The sequence below is a fragment of the Taudactylus pleione genome, unplaced genomic scaffold (assembly GCF_031769625.1).
Source record: "Taudactylus pleione unplaced genomic scaffold, aTauple2 ptg000612l, whole genome shotgun sequence".
NCBI lineage: Eukaryota > Metazoa > Chordata > Amphibia > Anura > Myobatrachidae > Taudactylus > Taudactylus pleione.
In genome coordinates, this window is record NW_028285014.1 from 4,000,542 (window position 1) to 4,026,251 (window position 25,710).

A 25,710-nucleotide genomic window follows, 5' to 3' on the forward strand; every position below is an offset into this window, starting at 1 on the left:
TGTTTTTTAAAAACGTCCTTCCATCTATTAATTGAAGTTATTTTGTAAACATAACTACCTAGAGTCTCATACCAAGAATTTAGTACATTAGCACCCTGGGTGTTTCATAATCAAGTGTTTAATGAGATGCATGCTGCAACGATGAGGAAGTGTAGATGTACCTCCATTACGATGCGTGAGGTGGGAGTGCCCTGAAAAAGTAGGATGACATAACACGTATACGCCAGGTTTCGGCCTAGGATCGGCCGTTACTCACCACAGCGCCGACTTCCCCTGACTTCTCGTGCGGTCAGACGTCAGGTGTGGCGGCGAGTGACGTGCTGAGGATTATGCCTTAGATGCACTTGGACATCCATGTTCTGCGCCGTGACTTGGTTACCGAGGTTGCCGTCATGGGTGCAGCCACGACAGTCTTCATCACCTGACTCACCCTTTGTCCAATGGTAGAATGGTTGTTGTCAGCTGACGCTGTCCTCCAATGGACTGCTAACTTGGGGTATATTGCTGGGTTCTGGACAACAGGAAGTTGCCTGTACAGCGTCGTTTCTACTAGTGTTTGCTTGCCGTCACTTAGTTCCAGGTTCCCTTGCTATTTTTCTCTCGAGTCATTTCTAGTCACTCTCCGGTGCCAGTGGTGTGTCTGATACCTTGCCAGCGTACTCAGTACATCCTCCGAGTAAAATTACTGTGTCACCCTCCTGTGGCAGCGGTGCGTCTGATACCTTGCCAGCGTACTCAGTACATCCTCCGAGTACAATTACTGTGTCACCCTCCTGTGGCAGCGGTGCGTCTGATACCTTGCCAGCGTACTCAGTACATCCTCCGAGTACAATTACTGTGTCACCCTCCTGTGGCAGCGGTGCGTCTGATACCTTGCCAGCGTACTCAGTACATCCTCCGAGTACAATTACCATGTCACCCTCCTGTGCCAGCGGTGCGTCTGATACCTTGCCAGCGTACTCAGTACATCCTCCGAGTACAATTACCGTGTCACCCTCCTGTGCCAGCGGTGCGTCTAATACCTTGCCAGCATACTCAGTACATCCTCCGAGTACAATTACCATGTCACCCTCCTGTGCCAGCGGTGCGTCTGATACCTTGCCAGCGTACTCAGTACATCCTCCGAGTACAATTACCATGTCACCCTCCTGTGCCAGCGGTGCGTCTGATACCTTGCCAGCGTACTCAGTACATCCTCCGAGTACAATTACCATGTCACCCTCCTGTGCCAGCGGTGCGTCTGATATCTTGCCAGCGTACTCAGTACATCCTCCGAGTACAATTACCATGTCACCCTCCTGTGCCAGCGGTGCGTCTGATACCTTGCCAGCGTACTCAGTACATCCTCCGAGTACAATTACCGTGTCACCCTCCTGTGCCAGTGGTGCGCCTGATACCTTGCCAGCATACTCAGTACATCCTCCGAGTACAATTACTGTGTCACCCTCCTGTGCCAGCGGTGCGTCTGATACCTTGCCAGCGTACTCAGTACATCCTCCGAGTACAATTACTGTGTCACCCTCCTGTGCAGCGGTGCGTCTGATACCTTGCCAGCATACTCAGTACATCCTCCGAGTACAATTACTGTGTCACCCTCCTGTGCCAGCGGTGCGTCTGATACCTTGCCAGCGTACTCAGTACATCCTCCGAGTACAATTACTGTGTCACCCTCCTGTGGCAGCGGTGTGTCTGATACCTTGCCAGCGTACTCAGTACATCCTCCGAGTACAATTACTGTGTCACCCTCCTGTGCCTGATACCTTGCCAGCGTACTCAGTACATCCTCCGAGTACAATTACTGTGTCACCCTCCTGTGCCAGCGGTGAGTCTGATACCTTGCCAGCGTACTCAGTACATCCTCCGAGTACAATTACTGTGTCACCCTCCTGTGCCAGCGGTGCGTCTGATACCTTGCCAGCGTACTCAGTACATCCTCCTAGTACAATTACCATGTCACCCTCCGGTGCCAGCGGTGTGTCTGATACCTTGCCAGCATACTCAGTACAATATCCATGTACAGAATCCTCACTAGTGCTTCTTTCAGAACTACATTCTCTTGGGCCTCATCGGTGTTATCTCCCTCCATTTCCCACCTGCATCGGATACCTGACCAAAGGGCCGCGACCTACTTGCTGGGTGCAGCTTAAACCCATATCCCGATTGGAGCGGTCACCGGTGTACACCTTCCAGCAGGTTAGACTCCACGCCTTTGGTCAGGTCTCGCCAACATCCGAAACTTGTGGATGAGGGGGACATACATCCAGGCCCCTCGACTCCGATCCCTTCCACAACCCGGGACCTCAGCTTTCAGCTCCTCAGTAGGAGATCCTCCTGAGCCAGTCGTGACAGTATAGTGGCCTCCCATGTTTTCTCTTTCTTTATCCGGGATCTATTTATCCAGGCTAAACTCATGTTTATTCTCATTTCTGTACCGGGGCTATTTACCAGAAGCTGAACTCAGGAGATATCGCTTGCGTTCAGCCAAGTAACGCGGATTACTGCAGCCCATCATTTTCAATGGGACTGTGGTCTAAATCAGTTTATGAAGTGCTGAAAAGTTTAGCCTAGTGAAAATGTCGGCAATGGCACCTGAACTTGCACCCCTCGCAGCCCGCTCCGTACTCGGATTCGCACAATTTTGCTCGGAGCCCCATGGGGATGTGAGCACTTTTGTGCAAGTTTGGGTTGCAGTGGACGACTTGCATCTGTGAGATCATCGTGGCTAATTGGATTGAGCCCTATGCTGTGATCACATACAGATGACGGGCAACATTGTTTTATTAATGTATGCATTTTGAATATATGTGTAATTAAATATGCTTTTATACATAATTCCCCAGAAGCTAACTCTGTGCTTATGCCTTGAACATTCACCTGGCAGGAGGGAAATATGGAATCATATTTGGAAATATATAGGATCTGAGGGTTAGGCACACCAGATAGAACAAATACAGTGAAGAAAATGCATGGCACTCCAAACGATGGCCATCAAAAGTGTTTATTGAAGCTTACAGCATGGTAGCCAGAAAATGTAGCAACGTTTCAGCCTACACAGAACCCTTTGTCTTGTCAAGCAAGTGTGTGTGTGTATATATATATATATATATATATATATATATATATATATATTTTGTGTTATATACAAAAGTCCAGCAAGTTCTGCACACTCAAACAAAGTCCAGAAAAAATGGTTGCTTGGTCATCAACACATGTATAATATGAACCAGAGGAACTGGATGGCCAGCACAACAACTTGTGCGCTGGCCTTCCAGTTCTTCTGGTTCATAATAAATATTTATTTCTGTGTCTGATTCAATGGTGTATGCAAGGTAGATTTTTACATTTGAGCTTTTTTTTTTTGCTATTGCGTCAAAGTCGTACTGCGCACACGCAGCGATTGTCTTGTGATTCCACACACAGGACCCATTTGGAAAGTAAGTGACAGATGGTCAGCGTTTGGGGAAGGTAATGGGGGGGAAGGGGGTGGTGGTTACATGGGCGTGCATAAATTAGCCATTGCCACTCCTACGCAGCATGAGCGCTCTCTGCGTGTCAGGTGTGCCACAAGGACTGCATGGCTGGTCACATCATTCAGATAAGCAAAGTAAGAATGGTTGCTGGCACCCTGCTGCTTGTTTAAGTGTTAGCAATGTAGCACAGTGAATAAACCATGTCCTTGTATTGTTTGATACTGTTTATAACTGTTTTCTTGTGTGAGCATTTGCTTATGTACTTTGTAAGGTGCTGTGGAACCTTTGTGGTACCCTTTAAATAACAGGGTTGGGTACGAGATGCCGGCGCTCGGGATCCCGGTGGTCAAAATCCTGATCCCGGCATCTCGACAGGGTTAGGATACCGACACTTGTCGGTAAGTATCCTAACCCTCTCTCTACTCCTAACCCTTCCCCCCAGTGCCTAAACCTAACCTCATTATAACGGCACCCTAACCCTAACCATCCCCTCTTAGTGCCTAACCTTAATGCTAAGCCTGAGGGTTATTCAGATGTCCAATGGTCGCACTGTTGATCCGATAATCTGTGTGATGCCAGGAGTAGCAGTGAGCCAAAGCTGCAAGAACAGCGCAATCTCCCTAATTGTCCTTATTCTGGAGGGACAGTCACAATCTGGGAAACTATCCTGCACGGTCAGAACTCTCTCCTGCATGGACAGTCAGGATGTACAGTCAGGTCCATAAATATTGGGACATTGACAGAATTTTCAGATTTTGGCCTCTATTCACCACCACAATGGTTTTGAAATGAAACAAACAAGATGTGCTTTAACTGCAGACTTTCAGATTTAATTTGAGGGTAATTACATCCAAATCGGGTGAACGGTGTAGGAATTACAACAGTTTCAATATGTGCCTCCCACTTTTTAAGGGGCCAAAAGTAATGGGACTATCAACTCAAAAGCTATTTCTTGGACAGGTGTGGGCTATTCCCTCGTTATTTCATTATCAATTAAGCAGGTAAAAGGTCTGGAGTTGATTCTAGGTGTGACATTTATATTTGGAATCAGTTGCTGTCAACTCTCAATATGAGATCCAAAGAGCTGTCACTATCAGTGAAGCAAGCCATCATTAGGCTGAAAAATCAAAACAAACCCATCAGAGAGATAGCATAAACATTAGGTGTGGCCAAATCAACTGTTTGGAACATTCTTAAAAAGAAAGAACGCACCGGAGAGCTCAGCAACACCAAAAGACCCGGAAGACCACGGAAAACAACTGTGGTGGATGACAAAAGAATTATTTCCCTGGTGAAGAAAAACCCCTTCACAACAGTTGGCCAAATCAAGAACACTCTTCAGGAGGTAGATGTATATGTGTCAAAGTCAACAATCAAGAGAAGACTTCACAAGAGTGAATATAGAGGGTTCACCACAAGATGCAAACCATTGGTGAGCCACAAAAACAGGAAGACCAGATTAGAGTTTGCCAAACAACATCTAAAAAAGCCATTACAGTTCTGGAACAACATCCTATTGACAGATGAGAGAAAGATCAACTTGTACCAGAGTGATGGGAAGAGAAGGAAAGGAACTGCTCATGATCCAAAACATACCACCTCATCAGTGAAACATGGCGTGGGCATGTATGGCTGCCAATGGAACTGGTTCCCTTGTATTTGTTGATGATGTGACTGCTGACAAAAGCAGCAGAATGAATTCTGAAGTGTTTCGGGCAATATTACATGCTCATATTCAGTCAAATGCTTCAGAACTCATTGGACAGCGCTTCACAGTGCAGATGGAGAATGACCCGAAGCATTCTGCAAAAGCAACCAAAGAGTTTTTTAAGGCTAAAAAGTGGAATGTTATGCAATGGCCAAGTCAATCCCCTGACCTGAATCCGATTGAGCATGCATTTCACTTGATGAAGACAAAACTGAAGGGAAAATGCCCCAAGAACAAGCAGGAACTGAAGACATTTGCAGTAGAGGCCTGGCAGAGCATCACCAGGGATGAAACCCAGTGTCTGGTGTTGTCTATGCATTCCAGACTTCAAGCTGTAATTGCCTGCAAAGGATTTGCAACAAAGTATTAAAAAGTGAAAGTTAGATTTAGGATTGTTTAGTTTGTCCCATTACTTTTGGCCCCTTAAAAAGTGGGAGGCACATATAGAAACCGTTGTAATTCCTACACCGTTCACCGGATTTGGATGTAATTACCCTCCAATTCAATCTGAAAGTCTGCAGTTAAATCACATCTTGTTTGTTTCATTTCAAAGCCATTGTGGTGGTGAATAGAGGCAAAAATATGAAAATTCTGTCAATGTCCCAATATTTATGGACCTGACTGTATGTCTCATTTCACACTGCTCTCCCAGTGCTGCACTCCTGCCAGAAGCTCTAAACCCTGCTGCAGTTTTTGCTGGGGGAGTACTCGGCGCGTTGCACTACTGTATACAGCAGCAGCAGCATCTCACGTTGTTGCCCCATGATGTGGGCACGGTATGTCCAGAGTGTGGGTGACATCATCAGTGGGAGTAACTGGTGCTTTGCAATGAGCGGTGGGAGCTGCTGAGACCACCAGAGTCCTCCACTGGAAACCACAGCAGTTATTACCATGTGGGAGGAAAAGGGGTGTGGCATACGGTATGCAGTCGGGAAGCCGGTGGACCTAATCCCGGCAGCCGGCTTCCCGACTGTCATATCCCAGCAAGGGTCTAAAGACAGGCGTCGATATGGTGACGCCTGTCATTAGACATACGCCGGGAGCCCGACGCCCTGCATCCCGATCGAAGGGACGCCGAGCACGGATAGCCGCAGGGAACTTAGGGTTAGGCACCACTCAAGGGAGGTTAGAGTTAGGCTAGGGGAAAGGGGAGGTAGCGTTAAGCACCCCCGGGGGGGACTTAGGGTTAGGTGGCGGCATTTAGAGGGGGGATTAGGGTTAGGCACAGGGGGGGGGAGGTTAGGGTTAGGCACCCCTAAGGGAGGGTTAGGGGGTAAAATTAGGTTAGTTAGTACTTACCTTTAGGACGATCAGGATTTCCGCCGCTGTCGGGATTCCAACCGCCGGGCATGGGTCCGGCGGTAAATCATACCGATTCCGTGGCATACATGACGTGTTGAGAATGGTGGGGAATCATAAGGAGAGAGTGGTTAGGCGTATGTCACACATGTATCCGTCCCCCCCCTAATTTGTCCTTGTCACAACAATGTTCTTAGATTTAAAATCAGAGTGTATCCCTTTAAATTGTCTCAGAATGATAGAGTGATAGAAGCCTCACATTGTGGAAATAAAATGAATACAGCCTGAGAGGTATGCCGCAAATTCTAATCTAGCTCCATCTTTTACTAATGGAATGCATTGTGCACGAAGCCACAAATCCCGGTTCTAGACTACTCTGCATCCCATTCACTCTTGCATGTATAAGTCCATTAGTGTCTGTCAATAATGTGCCGGGTGACTGATGGTTTTACAGCTGAGCACATTTTTTGCAAAGATAAAAAGTAAGAAGTTGGCAAAATTGATTGAATGAGACAATCAAGAGGACTAATTAGCAGAAATGAGGGTTAGTCTTTTTGATCCAGCTAATAGCTTCTCAGTAGGTATAATTAAAATGTAAATCATCATCAATAGCTATAGATGTGATGTGATGGACATTTATAGAACACAAGTATTGTAACTTTCATCATTATGAGCTACATCAATGAGGCAGAAATATTACTTTATCCTTTTGCAACAAGAATATTTTAGTTTTTAAATTAAGTTTTCTAAATGATGTTTCCCCTGAGATAGAGGTCTGAGCACCACCTTGTCCTCCATTACTTCCCCACCACCATCTAAGTATATAAACAGCTTAACATGAGCCATACATTTAAACCTCCCACTGTAGAGAAAGCAGACAATTCAATATTGGATCTGGTCAGCTGAACAATGAGAAAGAAAGATTCCAATAACGCATAGATAGATCTATCTACCGTCTAACAGTCTCATGAGCAAGATCTGTGCATTCAACCTGCTGAAACATGGCCAGTCATTCCTGCTTTATTGCAAAGCCACTCACATTTCCCCTATAAAACAATGTCCCTTTCTGGTGTTCCCAGAGTACATTCTTGCCAAAATTATGGACAACAAGTAGGGTTAGGTCTGTTAGTCCTTAGAACTGGTTCACGTACATTTGGTGTATGGACGGACTGTAGACACAGCAACTTAAAATTGCTTAGAAAATAAAGCCAGCATTGTGGGCCTGATTCAGACCCGTTCGCTAGATGCGATCGCTCGCATCCAGCGTATGCAAGTTTTTCAAAGTGACGTCATGGGAAGCGAGTGCTCGCTAAGGCATAAGCACACCCACTTTAGCTGTGCGAGCGATTGCTCTTTGTATGCAGACACCCACTAGTGCACGTCATCTCCAGGAAGTGTATTAAAAACATTGGTACATCGAGCACCATCGGTAGTGAACACAGCACTTGTGGTAGCCTTACCCTACCGCAAGCACTGCGAGGACTTCAGTGTAAAAAACAAGCATGTGACGTGTACTATGACGCTGCCTGTTAATTATGCATGCCTTAAAAACGGCGTTGAAACACCCTGGCATGCCTGCGTTCGCACCTTCACTCCTCCGTTATTAGTGTCCTGCCCGTTACCACCCACAAACGGCCTCTCCTGTCACTCATTACACTGGGCTGTCTTTGCAGGGAGAGCGAGCGGTATGTGATCGCAGTGAGTAGTTCATGTACGTGCAGAACGAAGCATGCGCGTACGCAGAACATCGGGCCGCTAGCGAGAGCACGCATATAGCGAACGGGTCTGAATCAGGCCCTGTGCCTTAGTGTGTGTTACAGTGGGAACACTAGAGGTCCACTGACATAGGAATCACGGGTTCTGGTATTTGGTCTCTATGTTGCTTTCAAAGTGTTTTGCATTTGGGGCCTGATTCAGAGGTGGCCGCAGTGCTGATATTTATGCATTTGAGCAATGTTTTCCTACTGCGCATGCGCAAACTCTCGAAAACCCGTACTGCCCACGCACGAATCATGCGCGATGCCATTCGCAGCTGCATAAGAAATTGCTTGAGAAAGGGTTTGCAATCTCTGGGCATATCAGGGTGGAGAATGGGAGGTGACCTAAAGTGATCGCAAAAAGGGGCCGCGTTATCTGAGTGTCACGGGTGTGTCTGGAACGCAATCGCAAATACACTGCTTCAGAGGCCACGTTCACTTGGATTAGAGGAGAGTAGCTAGAGTAGACCCTAGGCTACCGCAAATGTCGATGGTGCGACTGATGTTGGTGTGTTTACAATCTCCATCACAAATGCGCAAACCATACAGCCTGACAGTGGGGGTATCACCGCACGCACACTCCATTGCACCGCCCCGCTCGAAGGGAAGGCTGAGATCAGCATTGGCATATTCCCGCATCTGCTATAGCGAGATCGGCTGTGATGTTAGCAGCATTACCAGCCATCTCTGAATCAGGCCCTCAGCCAGCAGGGTTGAAGTTTACAGGTTGCTGGAGTATATTTAAAACTATCTCCACTTTAGGGCCCACTAAGAATATATTTTTTTTAGGACTGAATTCTACTAAACTATAAACAGCTTAATTTCCTGTTTCCTTCAGTCAGCGGGTGTAGGGCCGATTCAGTCACAGCTGTCTTCCATTATCATGTTGCTCCAGTCTTCCGGATGTAGCTCTAGGCCGGGGCAAGGGCAGTTTGAATTGTGTTTGGCCCCTTTCCTCAGCATAATCACTCAGTGACGGACAGTTGCAAATATTTATAGCCGCTCGCAAAAAGCGATCGCTCTGAATGAGGCCGGCCGCTTTTTTTTTTTTTTTAAAAAGCTGGCCTCCTGGCCGCTCACTAAGCTGTGGGTGACTACCCACAGCTTTTGTGAGCAGCCAGGTGATGGTCGGGACCATCGCGACCATCGGGCTTGCGACGAGACCCTTGTGGTAGGGTCTCGTCTGTCGCAAGCCCCAGTGAGCTTCTGGCTCTAATAGAGCCGGAAGCTCACTACTGACATCACTGGTGATGTCAGTAGGGACGCCCACAAACGGCAGGCGTTCCTTCAGGAACGCCTCCATTTATCCAGCCACCCCCCCACCCTGCCTACAAAATGGGGTGTGCTGTCGATCAACATCGACAGCCGCCTTATTTGTAGCAAGCCCCGGAGCGAGTGAATTTCTCACCCGCTACATGGCTTGTGCACACCGCGCGTGCGCAATGCACAACCATTGACCTGCTTGCGAGCGGGTCTGAATCAGGCCAATAGTCAGATGCTCTTTAAAGGGCATCTATCGCACATGATGGAGGTGATTTTGTTGGATAAACAAATAAACAGTTTGTAAATTTATCAGTAAGAGTGACATTATTGAGATGTGATGTCTTACAGCCAAACAATACACATTGGGTCGTATACTCAATCCAGCCAACCATAAGCTGATCAGATCAAACCTCACCCAGATATTATACCCATTATTTACCTCCAAATATCATGACCATGCTGTTGAGAGCTATGGACATAATAGAACATGGGCAAACAACGTGAGAGGTTGTTCCTGATTGGTTGCCTGTCCATAAAGTAGACAGACTTACAAGGCATTAAATCATTTTTGCATTTGGAGCACTCTGTGTCATCTATGAGAGGTTTTAATTTTTCCATATGGATTACGTTGGATCAAGAACAGAAGAAGATTCCAGGTAAACAGATGTTACAGCACTAGCAAAAATTGTGGGCCACAATTAAGTCAGTTATGTTTGCTGGCAATATTTTATTTATAGAATGGGGCCCTATAGTTTATTAAAAGTAAGTATTAAATGGGGAATTACAGATGTATTTAGTAATCAAGGCATTCTTTTTGGATTATTATTGAAGAGATCATTTATCTGTACTTAACTTTTAGCCACCAGCCATGGGTACCAGGAGGGGGCCAGAGCTCTAGGTCCGCCTCCCAGAAACCACATGCCGTTTGCGCTCTCTACCTGCGTTTTCAGGCGGTTTGTGAAACCGTGGCTTAATAAATCTTACACTTTGTATTCTTATTGTGTGAAGAAATTGAGACAGTAATGTGGTGCTGTTTAAAAAGTGATTTTGTGGCAGCTTTGCCATTAGTAAATTTAATTAAAAAAAAAAAAATATTCGGAGAACCACATGCAGTTTCCTTAAACCGTACCTCAGTAAATCCCCCTCCCCCCCTTCATTTCAGGAACAGATCCTCGATTTAGTTTGAAGGCTCCATTTCCATGTAAATCTTTGAAATAAATAAATCTGCACCATACAGCACTTTTACTTTTTAGAATTTAATGTCTGCTCCAGAGGTCAAAGGATAATGGGTTAATCTGTAATATTGACCCACAATGACTTCAGTTGCGCTGCTTTCTTAGAGCAGGTTCAGACAGTATATTCTTCACTGTCGGGAGTTCAGAGCGATTCCTATTAGAATGCACATTTTAGATTAACTCATGTAAATATATGTGCATTCATAAAAGCACATATCTCTAGTAAATAATAGTTTACAGTAAAAATGCAATTCGGGTGCTATCAAGTGTTATCAAGTAATGAGCAGAAAACTAGGTCTAATTACACAGCAGTAAGAGTGACTGGCAGGACACACTGGCACCCTGAGAGATGCTTGAAACCCCCCCCCCCTCTCCCCCATCACACAGAAACACACACACACACAAACCTCAAGCAAATGTTGTACTATGCAAAGTTCTATTTTTTTTTTTCACATTTTTGGAGAGAGAGAAATTATTCGGAGGAGCTGTGCGGTGATGTTTGTGAATTCTCAAGGCGCAAACTGGTAGCTGATTGGCACTGAGCAGTTACTACTGCGTCTATGCCCTCATCACTGTCATCACATTTAAAGTAATGACTAGTGGCGGTTCTAGGCACGGGCTAGCGGGGACCGTTGCCCAGAGCGCAGCCCTGTCTGAAGTCACCATTGCACGGACGGCTATGGCGGAAAACCCTGCCCCCACCCTCCTGCTGGCGTTATTGGGTAAACGCTCATGGGGGGGGGGGGAAGTGCAGCACGGGACAGCGCTGGGCGCAGGGTAATGGCCAGCAGATAGTAGTAATAAATAGATTAAATAAAGCGATTGGAGTATCTGCCCAATGGCCAGTGGTTATGAGCACCAGTTCTATAGTTGTACCATGATGTCCTGGTGATGGTCCAGCAGTCAAATCTTGCACCTTAAATTCTATGTGTAGAGCCCCCTGTCATTACCGTATCTAGGGTTCTAAGGTTCCGGGCACTCCATGCAAAGTGAAAGACCTGACTAACTCTAAAATTTCTACTCAGCAGCGTTGCAATGTCATGACATCATGTGCGCTCTGGGCCACAACTTTGTGGAGGTTCCGTGGCAAAGTCCAGAGCAAGGAGCTCGGCCCATAAGTCAAGGCTTGGATAATTTGCGAAGACCATCCCCAGAGAGCAGGCCCCCAGGGTTTAAAATTTGTGGTTGGCCATTTAGGGCAGTGTGCCACCCACCCTCGGCAGCCCTGGCATGTGTATTCGTGGCCCACCGGCATGTAGGGTCTGCCCTTCTCTGACATATGTGAGTGTCATGCCCCTGGTAACGTGTGGATATGTCAGATGCCTTGGGTGGTGGGCTATGTAGTGGTGTGTTTGTGGGACCTAAAAAAAAAATTGGAGGAAAAAACATCTGAGCCCAGTCACACCTGACTCAGAGGGGAGAGCTTCTGTGATGGGCTATGTTTCCAGTTTAGTAGTCTTTAAAGCCCAATCTGTAGAGTGAGACTGGCTGTTGGGTTATCTCGAGGCCTGGCTATTGATAGGCTTCAATTTCTCTAGTGTGTCTGAGTTATGCAGAGGGAGAGGAGCCAGAGAAGATGTGTAATGTCAGGAATGTGAGAGGACCCCCTGTAAGCTCCTGTTGGTGAGTCGTGTATTGTGGAAAACACGCATCAGGCCTAAGACTGCCCTTACCAGTGTCCTGAGTGTAGCTAAGGATGGAAGAATATGAGCCAGTATCCAGCATGCGTAAAGTGGGAAAACAGTAATCCTGAAAGGGCAGAGACGTTAGGGTGACAGTCCCTCTTTTGTGAGATTGTCAGCTTTTGTGCCTAGTACCTGTACTGCCTACTACATCTTACAACATCACAGTACAGAACAGTTTACTTAAAGGTCTATCTCATTTATTTTCAGCAACACACATAGTCTAGTGCCCATAACTATGTATATAATGAGAGTAAGGGGACATAGGGATCGTCCTTTCTACATGTTATTGTGTGCATATGAAGATTTTTTAGCACATTGTTTGGGGTGGGCATGGATATGTGCTTATGTGACAAAGTGCAATGTGAAAGCACAAAACAGGGCAAGACTTGAAGGCCATCAGCTCTAATCTTGTGCAAAATTCAGTACATTTCCTTTGAGAGAGCCTCTGGCGAAACGCGCGTCAGGTACTGCTCACGGGGTACCTCTGTGCGCACAGGTGACCCCTGCACCTGCAGACCTAGACACCACTGGGAAACTATCTTCTAACAGGTACCTGTACTTACCTCTCTGTTCTCTCACCAGCCACTGCGGAGTTTTCAGTTCTTGCGCTGCCTAGAAACAGGGTCTGAGACTTATGCTAATGCTGGCAGCAGAAACAGCCCGATAGTATCTTTCACTGTGCCACTGTACGGGGCTCTCATCACCAGTGTGATGTTTACATGACTGGTGAAAGCAGACCCCAGTGTATGTAAATGCACGGATATTTTATTTCCTCTCTAGAGACACAGATCTTAAAGATATACACCATTTTATACCTTTTGGAATTTTGCTTTTTCCCAGTTCATTGAGGGACGCCTCATAAATTTTTGATTATTTCATATATATGATAAAAGATTTATGGTCTGTCTCCATGGTGCATTTTTTATCTATATGTAATTTCACTTTACGTATTGTCTTGTATCTTTTTCTTTACATATCATCACCAATATTCACCCTTCAGTGGATGTTTACACTGTCAGCCAATATATGCACTTTGTATACCCTTTTGATATTTGTTATCTTCACATTTGTATTGTATATTTGAGAATCTTTTTACTTATAGCTTGTTGTCCAGAGACATTTTATATTTTAAAAGGATATTTATTAAAAGTTATGTTTTAGGATTATTTAGGTCTGCCCCACCAATTAGGAGTACTATCTTTTTCTTTTTGCTGAATACCATTTATCTGCTCCTAGGGTGCACCCTTATACTGACATCGTGTCACTAATAATACCTGCTATTGTTTCTGGCCCTTTTTTGCTTGAACCCTATTTTGGATACTACTGTAATAATTTTATTTATTCAATTTAGACCTATTTGTTACCCTGGTGCAGTGTATGATTTCATTTCTTTCCCCATCCCTTCCTCTACCTTCTTCTGTTTCCTTTCTTAATACAATTAAGACCTGAAGGCCATCAGCAGGGCCGTAGCTAGAGTAGTGCAGCCGCTGCCATCGCACAGGGCAGGGGGCGCTGTTTGGACCTGTCAAATTTCTGTTTATGATCATTCTCACTTGTAGCTTCCTCTTTTTTCATCCCCAGCATCTCCTGACCTCTCCTATCTCTTCCCTGGCCCTTCCCCATTATCTCTTCGCTGGCCCTTCCCCATGAAGCCATGGCCCATTTTTTGGCTGCATTATGTCCCTTTGAATAATGAGGGGGGCACCAATGCTCTTTCTGGCACAGGGCACCAAAAAGTCTAGTTACGGCTCTGGCCATCTGCTCTGGTCTTGTGCACAATTCAGTACATTTTGCAACTGGAAAAAGCCACGCTGACCTCAGCACTGCAAGGAAGAGTCTGGGCTTTATATCTGCAAAGGAAAGCTTGGTTGTACTGTGTATTTAGCTGTCACTCCTTCCCTCTGTGCAAACCTACACTCCTGGGATGGAAATAATAAATGAGAAAATAATAAATGATAAGACGCATTTTGTGGGACAGTGCACAGCCTTTTTCTCACTGTACTTTTTAATCCTCAGGTTGCACTTTCACCAGCATTTCTTGGTTAACTTCAACCAGTTTAATATAAACCCATAAAAGTGACATGTTATATTGATGCCTCTCAGTCAATTAATTTATTATATTAATTAAGCTAAATCAAGTAGTTTATTGTGAGACGATTAGAAAAGTTTAACTGAATAAACTGTGTTGTCCTTAAAGTGTAGTCAGGATAAAGCATTGTGGCGCCACACATAGATTGTTAGTCATGTGACTTATCACTAATATGGAGAGACTTGTAAAGACGGCTTTTAGAAAGTCATTTTCTCATGCAGGGAACGTGCTGCCTTTCACTGTGGCTCAAGGCAGCTTTACGCTGAAATTTAGAATTGGGCTAAGACCTGCTTCTCCTTCCAGCTCTGAATATCTCTTACCTCTCACAGTCAAAGGTCAAATTTAACCACCAATCAGTGCTCTTGTAGTGGTAGCTCAGTATATTATAACCTGCTATTTACTTGTAACACCTTCTAACGATATATAAAAACTGGGACTGGTCTGATATGAATGCTATTTCTAGACTTCGTTTGCAGCAATGCACATTGCACCCTCATTACCACTATTTATATTACACTTTCAATTATTATTTGTTAGTTATTGTTTGTGTGAGGCAAGCAGGGTATCTAGTATTAGGGATGGTTATCGGTGGGTTAACTATGGATGGTCACCTTCAATGATTAACATCTATGGCATGACACCATCAATGATGAACCCTTAATGGTTTGCACCAATCGATGTACTGTATATCCCTGCTGATGGGAATGTCAGGCATCAGTCCAATCAGGGGAAGGGGGCGTGGCTTGGTGGACCACCAGGGTTGTTGCTAAGCTCCATTCCCCAGCGCTGCAAGGAGGAAAAGCAAAAAGGACACCTGCTTTAAGTGAATAATTATTGCCTTATAAGGTCAGCATACAGCTTGTCAGAGTTGACTCTCTTGCATTACGACTTTCAGAATGCATCATGCGCTATACACGTTTATTCAATGTGGGGAAAGAAATAGAAGCCTACAATGATCCCAATGCTAGGGAACAAAAACACATTTCAAACATGCTTGCGCTTACATGAATTTTAACTTGCAATTTCACTAGCATTAAAACAAAATAACACAAGTGTGTACCTGACCTAAATAATTATTAGTAAGCAAGGGGCAGAAGGTCCGTGTCTTGTGGACAGCAAGAGGAAAAATGTGTCTGCCTTTGGACTGCCGGGCTCACTTGTTGCCTGACATATCTGTGGCCCACGAATGGGTGATTTGGTGTAAAAATTACACACACTTTTGCCCCTGGTGGCCCCAACGTACTGTCATCATTTCCAATCATACAGTAATACCAGTGAATTTATGCAGAGCAGATGGAACACCAACAATCCAGCAGCCAGAAGTCTCCCATTCATATAGTAGATAAGCTAATTAGATCATTATATTTAATGTAACACTTGGTAATCATTACGAGCACTGATCTTGCACCAGGTGTACCTGTGGCTTCCTCAACTCTATAAGGGGCGGTGTGTAATAAGCATCGCATCCGCAATGCGGTACATTCCGACACTCATCGGGTACAAACCAGCGTTAATAACGTTGGTAGTATGTATCTAGAATTGCGATTCTAATCGCAAGGGAGAGCTCACCCAAAAAGAGCTGTCCTTTGTGATAGAGAGACTTCCGGGTGTATGATTCAGAGGTCCCTCTGTGCATGCACAGTATGACGTGCGCGCCACCAGGAGATCCCTCAGAGGAAAATGGGGAAAGAAACCCATAGGCTTCTATTGGGTAACGCCATCTAAAGATGGCGTTACCCACCAGGTACAAGCTTGGCAGATATGGAAATGCGGGAAAAACTCCAAAAACAGCCTTAGTTTTGTCCTACATTTTTGCCCTTAGCACATCCCGCCTACGGTGCACTAACCAGCCCTGACGACAACTCGTCCCTTCACTCCTTTATTCCTCCTCTCTTAGCGCAGAGTGTCACAGCGGAGAGATACTCCATCCTATTGCGCCCTGTTTACGTTCAACTCTGCATGAGGCCCTTAATTCATTCTGTTCAGTGAAATTTAAAAGTTATACTTTATATATTTGTTTTCATGAACGTTTCAATAAAATAGATATTTTACCTTGTACAGGTTGAGTCTCCCATATCCGTTATTCTAAAAACCGAAATATTCCAAAAACCGGAATATTTCCGTGCATATGTGACGTCACCTGACGTCGTGACGTCACTAGTATCAGCGGCCAGTGACTAGCGGTGTGGTCCACACGCCAGGCCACCCCCCGCATCACCCGCTGGACCCCCAGAGGCAGCCGCCGGACCCCTCGTTACAGCCGCAGCACCCGCCGGACCCTTCCGCCTTACCTGCCGGACCCTTCCGCCTCAGTCGCCGGACCCCTCACGACACCCGCCGGATCCCTGTAGCACCCGCCGGACCATCGCCACACCCCTGCCGGACCCCTGTATCACACGCCGGACCACCGCAACACATCCCGGACACACCCGCAGCACACGCCGTGGCCTCCCCTGACACCCGCGGGGCCCCCCCCAGGTATTCCGAAAACCGGAATAATCCAAAATGCTCGTGGTCCCGAGCATTTCGGATATGGGAGACTCAACCTGTATAACGTATGTAACCTTTCTATGTCTTGTCAATATAACCTCTCCCTGCAGCTCATATATAAACCTCTATGGCTGCTCATATTTCTCCATTTAAACGTCTCCTATTATTCCTCAGACACCGATGTGATTTATAGAATTATTGTATGGGACGGGACCTGTTTTTTTTTTCTCATGTAAATTAGAATGCAAAACTCTCTTTGAAATAATAGAATTTAGAATGTGATGGATTGTGTGCATTGGGTGGATTGATGGCAGAGAAAAGAAAAATCACGGTTTAACGAGACTGCTGATAATACTGAATGTACAACACAACTCTATAGAGTGGGGAAATGGGACAGTTATTATTAATGAATAAATGTGAGACTCTCCCTGCATGAACAATTCACTCCGGTCTCCCCAAGAATGCATAATGCTGCCAGATAACAAAAAAGGAAAAGTCAGGCAATCATAGAAGAAGTGACAACACCTATTGTGCCTCTAATATTAGTATCAGTAAAAATAAATAGTGCAACGAGTAATAGGAATAGTAAAACGACATTCGGGCGGCAGTAAGCTTCCCATTAGAAATATAAAACATGAAGTATTGGTGAAGGCGCTGGGAAGTTACATGGCGGCGCGGAGGAGCCATCACACCACGCACAGGGTTGTTTATAAGATTTATGGAATACGGTCTTAGTTCAGCTCCGGAATCCAATGACATAACGGTCATTGGTGTCAGTTGTCATTGCTGCTGCCATCTCTGTTCCTCCTTTGGTGATCTCCGCTAGTGAACATGATGCTAAAGGGAAAACACTGTTCAGACAGGTACTCTGAGCTGACAGAGCTGAGGTAAATCCTTCTCCAGAACCAGAAGATGGAGGAGGGTCGGTTAAGGTAGCAGCTGATTGTCTGACTTACAATGACTAGTTCATGATTCATGTCTCCACCTTCTTCTCTCTCCTCATTAAGGGCGATTTGCCTTCACCCTGGACATCGCACGATTGCCTGCACACACTTAAAAGACTTAATGAATGACGGAACGACCACTGTTCCATCCATCATTAATATGTACAGCCTCACATGTGATGTTGTGTGATTGGTTATGAAGCCAGTGGCGCCGAGAGGGGGTGGGAGGAGCGGGTTCTGATTACCCGGGCTTGCTAGAGGAGCCCGGCACCGCTCCCCCCCTCCCTCTTATCTCGCAGCAGCCCAGCATATGCTGTTGTGTGCTGGGCTGCAGTAGGAGCAACAGTCTCCTATGCCTGTGGAGGGGAGTGATCACACTGATCGCGCCCCCTCTGGCTTTGCACCGGCTGAGGGGCTCACAGCGCCACCCCTCAGCGCGCAGCTGCAAATTTATATTTATTTTTTTAGCCTACGGGGGTAGGGCCACGCCGGCGCAATTGGGCCACGCCCCCATTGCCCGGCACGGCTCTTGACACCTCTGCTGGCAGCACGGCCAATCACATGATATCGTATGTGACCGCGGGAGTGCGCAAATCGGGCATACACACTGCACAATATCCCCGATTTGTTGTTCCGATCTTGCCGATATCATTCAGGTGTACCCAGCTTATTTGCCTCAACACCAAACCATGTGGCAGTATAGGGTATATGAGTCAGATACATAAATATAAACAAGGTTGCGCAGATATGATGTAAGAGGGAGGTGACTAAAATAAAGCATAAAAGGGGGCAGACAAGATGTAGAGGAAGGAGACAGCCAGGGCATGGAGCTGTTAAGAGGTCCAGATACTTGAAGGAGACAGGAAATAGCAGACATTGGACAAGGGGGAAAGACATGAGATTACATATGTGACGTGGGCAAACATAATGTACAGTATGGAGGAGGGGAAACATGGGTGCACACATGGAAATGGGGGGAGAAGCAGAGGAGGCTCCATGAAGGTTAGCCAACAACCTATGCAGCATAGCTGTGCAGAGGGGCCAGTCTCTATGGTAAATAGACACCTTAGCCCTCTACCATCACTTTCAGAGGACATAAATAGTGTAATTAGTAAAGGTGAACGGGGGGCTCAGTGTCAGCCCGAAGCTTCCAGTCTGCACGGAGACAGCTATAGCTCCGCATGATAGTGGCAACTGATCGTGACGAAAAGACAATTTGTACAATAATAATAAAAAATAAATTCAAGAAAAGTATTGTACTCCAATAGTTTGTTACTGTAGGGCTACTGGATGTAAACTGAGTTAAATAAACTCTCATCAGTACTGTGAATTCAGATTAGTATGTAGCAAGTGTATTGTGCACAAAAGTGTAAATAGTCTTAATGACTATCAAAGAGTATCCTCGTGTTTTCTCCAAATACAATCCAAAATAATGAGTCTCAGAGGACTGTAAAATACTTGTATATAGCTATAGTCACTTAAATAATCAATACTAGTTGATGGTGGCTGACTCCAATTCTTAAGCTGCATACACACACAACGATTTTATGAACGATTTTCTGTCAGATTATCTGACAGATTTTTTAAAGTGTACAGAACGATTTTTTTGAACTACAAACGATTTTTGCATATTCCCTTAATGAAAATCGTTGAGTTGGTCAGTCTGACTGAACTACAAACGTGAATGCACATGAACGATGATCGTTCATCGTTTGACTCAGAAAGTGAATGATTTTTTTCAAACAATTATCGTTACACGATATCGTTTAACAAATCGTTGTGTGTGTATGCAGCTTATCACTGTGTTAGCCATGATTCTGCAGTCATCATACAGATGAGTGTAGTTGGGCAGATTGGGGTATATCCTTGGTATATATGTGACTTTTGAGGAGGTTAGGATGGGGCTTAATCTGGCCCGATTTTGACAGAATATTAGGAGGAATGCACCTATTTTCAGTTTGTAATTGGGATGGGATCGGTATGAAATACCGGCGGCTAAACGGTTCAAATCTCGACAGGAGAAGCCCGACAGGAGGAGATCCCGACGCCAGCTGGTAAGAACCCTAACCCTTCCCTCTCCCCCCTAACACTAACCCTCCCTTAGGGGTGCCTAACCCTAAAACTCCCATGGTGGTGCCCAACCCTAAGTCCCACCAGGGGTGCCTAAATCTTACCCCCCCTTCCCGCAGCCTAACTCCCCCCCAGGGGTGCCTAACCCTAACCTCCCCACCCCAAAACCTAACCCCGCTTCACTCCCAAAACCTACCCCCCCCTCTAATGTTAACGCTAAGGATGCCCCGGATGAGGTAGGCTGTCGTCCTTTGGCGTTCCGGCGTTGGGTATTTCGACGCCTATCTTAAGTCCCCCGTCGGGCTTCTCCTGTCGGGATATAGACCGGCGTCATTTTGTCCGCCGGTCTATAAACTGCATCCCATTGGGATGTTTGTCCTTTGATAAATATGCTCCATAATGTGTTTATCAGAGCCGTATCCAGACATTTTGGTGCCCTGTGCCAAAAAGAGCACTGGCGCCCACCTCATTTTTCAAAGGGACATAATGCACCCAAAAAAGGGCCATGGCTTCATGGGGAAGGGCCAGGGAAGATGTAGGAGAGTCCAGGAGATGCTGGGGAGAAAGAAGAGGAAGCTACAAGCAAGAATTATAATAAACAGAAATTTGACAGGCCCAAACAGCGCCCCCTGACCTGTGGTGCCCTGTGCGATGGCATCGGCCGTACTACTCTACTCGGGTAACGGGGCACGGCCTAATCGCAGGAGGCGTGGCCACGCTCGTTCCCGAAAAAAAACAACTTTTGCTGCGCGCTGGGGAGGGGGACGCTCTGAGCCCAACCAGCCCGGCTCAAAGCCAGGGGGGGCGCGATCAGTGAGATCACTCCCCCCCAAAGGCATAGGAGACTGCTCGTGGCTGCTACTCAGCAACCACGAGCAGTCTTCCACTACAGCTCAGCACAGGCTGTGTGCTGGGCTGCTGTGAGGGGGGGGAGAGGGTGTGTGGGGGGGTAGGGCTGTGCCGGACCCAGGCCCCCGCTGGGACCCTCAGGAAGCCCGGGCCCGGGTAATCTGTACCCACTCCCCTCCCTCTCGGCGCCCCTGGCCCTAGCTGCAGCCCTGGTGTTTATTATTCCAATAACAGAACTGTAGACTTGTTGGGTACCCAATGGCGTGGTCCCTGGTGGTAATAAGTGACATCATCAGGTGGGTAAGGCCTTGGGGTAAACCTGGGGATGTATAACAAACCGGAGGGTGATGGTATTTATATGCTGTATAGTCAGATTGCAGTATATACCAGGATTAGTGTAAGATGTACTGTATAGTTTGCTTGAAACCAAGACTGCAATATACGATAGACTATCAGGGGGTATAGTTTTCATTCTAGCACCTGCACCTGACACAACCTGTGCAGTTCCTCTTTCCTGCCTGGGGTGTCGCTCTCTATTCTGGTACTTCTAGCACACTCAGCTAATGCAACAAACTGCTGAGATACAGACCAGAGTGTGCTAGAAGCACCAGAGCAGATAGAGACACCCCAGGCAGGAAAGAGGAACTGCATGGGTTGTGACAGGTGCAGGGTACTAGAATAAACACTAGGGAGTATATTTACTGAAGTGCCGATTTTTACAAATGGAGATGTTGCCCATAGCAACCAATTATATTCTACTTAACATTTATCTAGCACCTTCTACAAGATAATAGCTAGAATCTGATTGGTTGCTATTGGTAACATCTACACTTCTAAAAACACACACTTTAGTAAATATACCTCTGGGGGTCTACATTATAAGTTTACTAACTGCTCACAGGATAGATCATCTAGGAGCCCATTCTGAGCTCACTGCCAGCGCAAATGGCCAGCAATCACGTACATCTACGTTCAGCAGCTAGGAGTGAGTTAAATAGGATTATGAAGGACAGTACAAAAATCATATCACGGATTCAGTATCAAAGATGTAATCTTGCTGATAAATGAAAAAACTATATGGAGAAAAGGTGACTTTCCATTGTACAATAGGAGGATTAGCGAGAAATACAGGTGCTGAATTATTCATGTCCAGGTGTAAAGCGATCTGCACACAGAATAGAGAGGCTCCGTTCTATTTGCACAAGGGCTAAAACATGTAGATAGTTTAAAAGGAAATATGGTGCTAGGTATAAAGCGACTCACAGGGGAATGAAAACACTGAAACACAGAGAAGTAATAATGTCATTATTGGTCCAGGCTGGAGAATAGGGAATAAATTTGTTTATTATTTTTTTAAGGTTTAATTTCCTCTTGTCCTGAAAAACACTGCAAAACATAGAATATGCTGAAGATCACCAATTAGTAAGTGATTGAACAAACAACAGAACAACATCAGTGAAATGGGAAAGTAAGTGGCTCGAGGCTGAGAGATCCAGATATTATCAATAAACCCTCAGGTGTCCCTAAATACCCTGTGCCTCAGACGCGGATTCCTCCCAGGTTTGTAGGATAGACTAATGAACAGAACACAGGCAGGTGAGGAGTACTAATGAGTGTTTACAAGCTTACTCGCCTGCTGTAGCCTAGATTGTACCAGCTGTGATTAGATATTTTGATGGGATATTCAATTCAAACTATGCTTATTTATTTATGAGTTATCACAGTCATGGCAAGGGTGGCTGTCTGACTGACTGAAAACAGCCAATGATAAAGCATAACCCCCTGTGCTCAGTTACAGCATTGCTGATGGGTAAACAATATTCAGCTCCTTAATGGGAAGGAATCACTAGAACTTGCAGTATCCCCCTTTGCCTAGGCCCGGGGTCTTCAACCTTGGCCCTCCAGCTGCTTGTGGAACTACACATCCCAGCATGCACTGCCACCTTTTTGATATAACAGCATGCTAAAACTATGGCAGTGCATGCTGGGATGTGTAGTTCCACAGCAGCTGTAGGGCCAAGGTTGAAGACCCCTGGCCTAGGCGCTCTGATCAATGGATGATGGATCACGAATGGGTGGTCTACCTTCTGCTGTCTGTACTGATTCCAACCATACCAAATCACCACTGGAGGCCGGGGCGTCTTATCATGGGAGGAGGCCAATGTGTGGTGCCCGAGGGCCGGCGCATGCACATGGTAGACTCTGGCACTGTACCGGCACCATTTTCCTGGAGGTTTCTTCTGAGGTGGGCGCGACTGCTGCACAAGATAAGTATATAGAATGGGCGCAAGGTGTGTCCTCCTGGAGCCAAGGGCCCATGTGCAATACACACTCTGCACCCATTATAGATACAACACTGACCGGAGGCTGCACAAAAAGGCCTTGATCAACCTGGGGTGGAAAATAAAAACCACATACACAAATGGGGCTCTGACATGGCAGGTATCACAGACCTGTACTCCCTGCTACTATAGTAGTAATATATTATCTTCAACCTTGGAGCAGACACGCTTTCCCCACCAACAGCTACATTTGTTAATCCACTACCCCAGAGGTTCTCAAACTCGGTCCTCAGGACCCCACACAGGTCATGTTTTGCAGGTCACCCAGCAGCTGCAAAGGTGAAGTCATTACTCACTGACACAGTTTAAAAGTTTCACAGGTGGAGTTATTTATTTCACTTATGATTCTGTGAGGAGACCTGGGGGGGGGGCGGCGGTGGTGCTTTAGAACACGTTGCCTGCACTCCAGTCTGTCAGGATGGGAGGGGGTTATGGGTACTCAGAACCCCCCCTGCATGCGCTACTGGATCATACTTGACTACTTTTGAAAACTACTTTCAGGGAGATTGTAGATGGTAGTAGAATGAGCAGCGCGCCGCCAAGGGGGCGTGATCAGCTCTGCCCAAAGGGTGTGTCTAGCTCCACTAAGGGGTGTGTCCTGTAGTGGAAGTTGAAACCTATAGTGCTATGAGCAGCATGCTGCCAGAGCAGGTGTGTGTATGGGTTGTAACTAAGGACATATAAAAACCTGGAATTTATACACCAGGAATATTAAAGTCATAAGCATATAAGAATATGTGTATGCAATAGGTTCCAACCACAACTCTGCTACAGTATATACATCAACTGGTATCAAATCATATAAGCCTATAGTCTGATATGTGGATGAAAAGCCTGTATCTCCCATACAAGCAAGTGGCTCTGGTTTTCTACAAGTGCTCAACAATAAAAACACCTGGGTACACATTAGACCACAGGTTCTCAAACTCGGTCCTCAGGACCCCAAACAGTGCATATTTTGCAGGTCTTCTCACAGAATCAGTGAAATAATTAGCTCCACCTGTGGATTTTCAGTGAGTAATGAATACACCTGTGCCCCTGCTGGGTGACCTGGAAAACGTGACCTGTTTGGGGTCCTGAGGACCGAGTTTGAGAACCACTGCATTAGACGATGTGCAAACGATGTGATGGACTTCCAAATTTCCCTTGAACTGAGCATTCTGAGAGACAAACAATAGTGCATACACACTGAGCCATCTTCAAAACGACCAAACGATATATCTTGTATTGTTTGGTGTTTAGATCGTTAACTACAGTATATAAAGTTAACATATTTCCTGGCTGTCCGGTAGTGTGTACACATACCCCACACTTGACAAACCCCCTACCTCAACTGGAAACATACCCTAGTCCTCACAATCACCCCCTCCTTACTCAATGTACTCTATAATCAGCTCAAACCTGACAACTCCTCAATTAAAATCTTATCCCAGAACTGCCCCCAGACCTAACAACCCCTTCTCCCTCAACTAATAGCATGTCAAAGCAGTGTCCCCCCCCTCATACCTGACAACCCCCCCTTCTCCCTCACCTAATAGCATGTCCCAGCAGTGTCCCCCCTCATACCTGACAACCCCCCATCTCCCTCACCTAATAGCATGTCCCAGCAGTGTCCCACCCCTCATACCTGACAATCCCCCCAACTAATAGCATGTCCCAGCAAGGTCCCCCTCATACCTGACAACCCCCCCAACTAATAGCATGTCCCAGCAGTGCCCCCCCCTCATACCTGACAACCCCCCCAACTAATAGCATGTCCCAGCAGTGTCCCCCCCCTCATACCTGACAACCCCCCCAACTAATAGCATGTCCCAGCAATGTCCCCCCCTCATACCTGACAACCCCCCCAACTAATAGCATGTCCCAGCAATGTCCCCCCTCATACCTGACAACCCCCCCAACTAATAGCATATCCCAGCAATGTCCCCCCCTCATACCTGACAACCCCCCCAACTAATAGCATGTCCCAGCAGTGCCCCCCCTCATACCTGACAACCCCCCCAACTAATAGCATGTCCCAGCAATGTCCCCCCCTCATACCTGACAACCCCCCCAACTAATAGCATGTCCCAGCAATGTCCCCCCTCATACCTGACAACCCCCCCAACTAATAGCATGTCCCAGCAATGTCCCCCCCCTCATACCTGACAACCCCAACTAATAGCATATCCCAGCAATGTCCCCCCCACTTACCTGACAACCCCAACTAATAGCATGTCCCTGCAATGTCCCCCCCCCATACCTGACAACCCCCCCAACTAATAGCATGTCCCTGCAATGTCCCCCCCTCATACCTGACAACCCCCCCAACTAATAGCATGTCCCAGCAGTGTCCCCCTCATACCTGACAACCCCCCCAACTAATAGCATGTCCCAACAGTGCCCCCCCCATATACCTGACAACCCCCCCAACTAATAGCATGTCCCAGCAGTGTCATTCCCTTACCTGCCACACCTCCACTTTCACCCTCAATTAAAATCATGTTACAAGTAAAATTACATTTTAAAT

The 25,710-nt window shown here is 46.3% G+C and overlaps 1 protein-coding gene across 3 annotated transcripts in view; it reads right to left on the reverse strand.

Moving 5' to 3' along the window:
• LOC148480494 (leucine-rich repeat and fibronectin type III domain-containing protein 1-like protein) overlaps positions 1–25,710 on the reverse strand; it is a 535,141-nt gene that overhangs the window by 18,800 nt on the left and 490,631 nt on the right. The gene's annotated exons all lie outside the window — the stretch shown is intronic.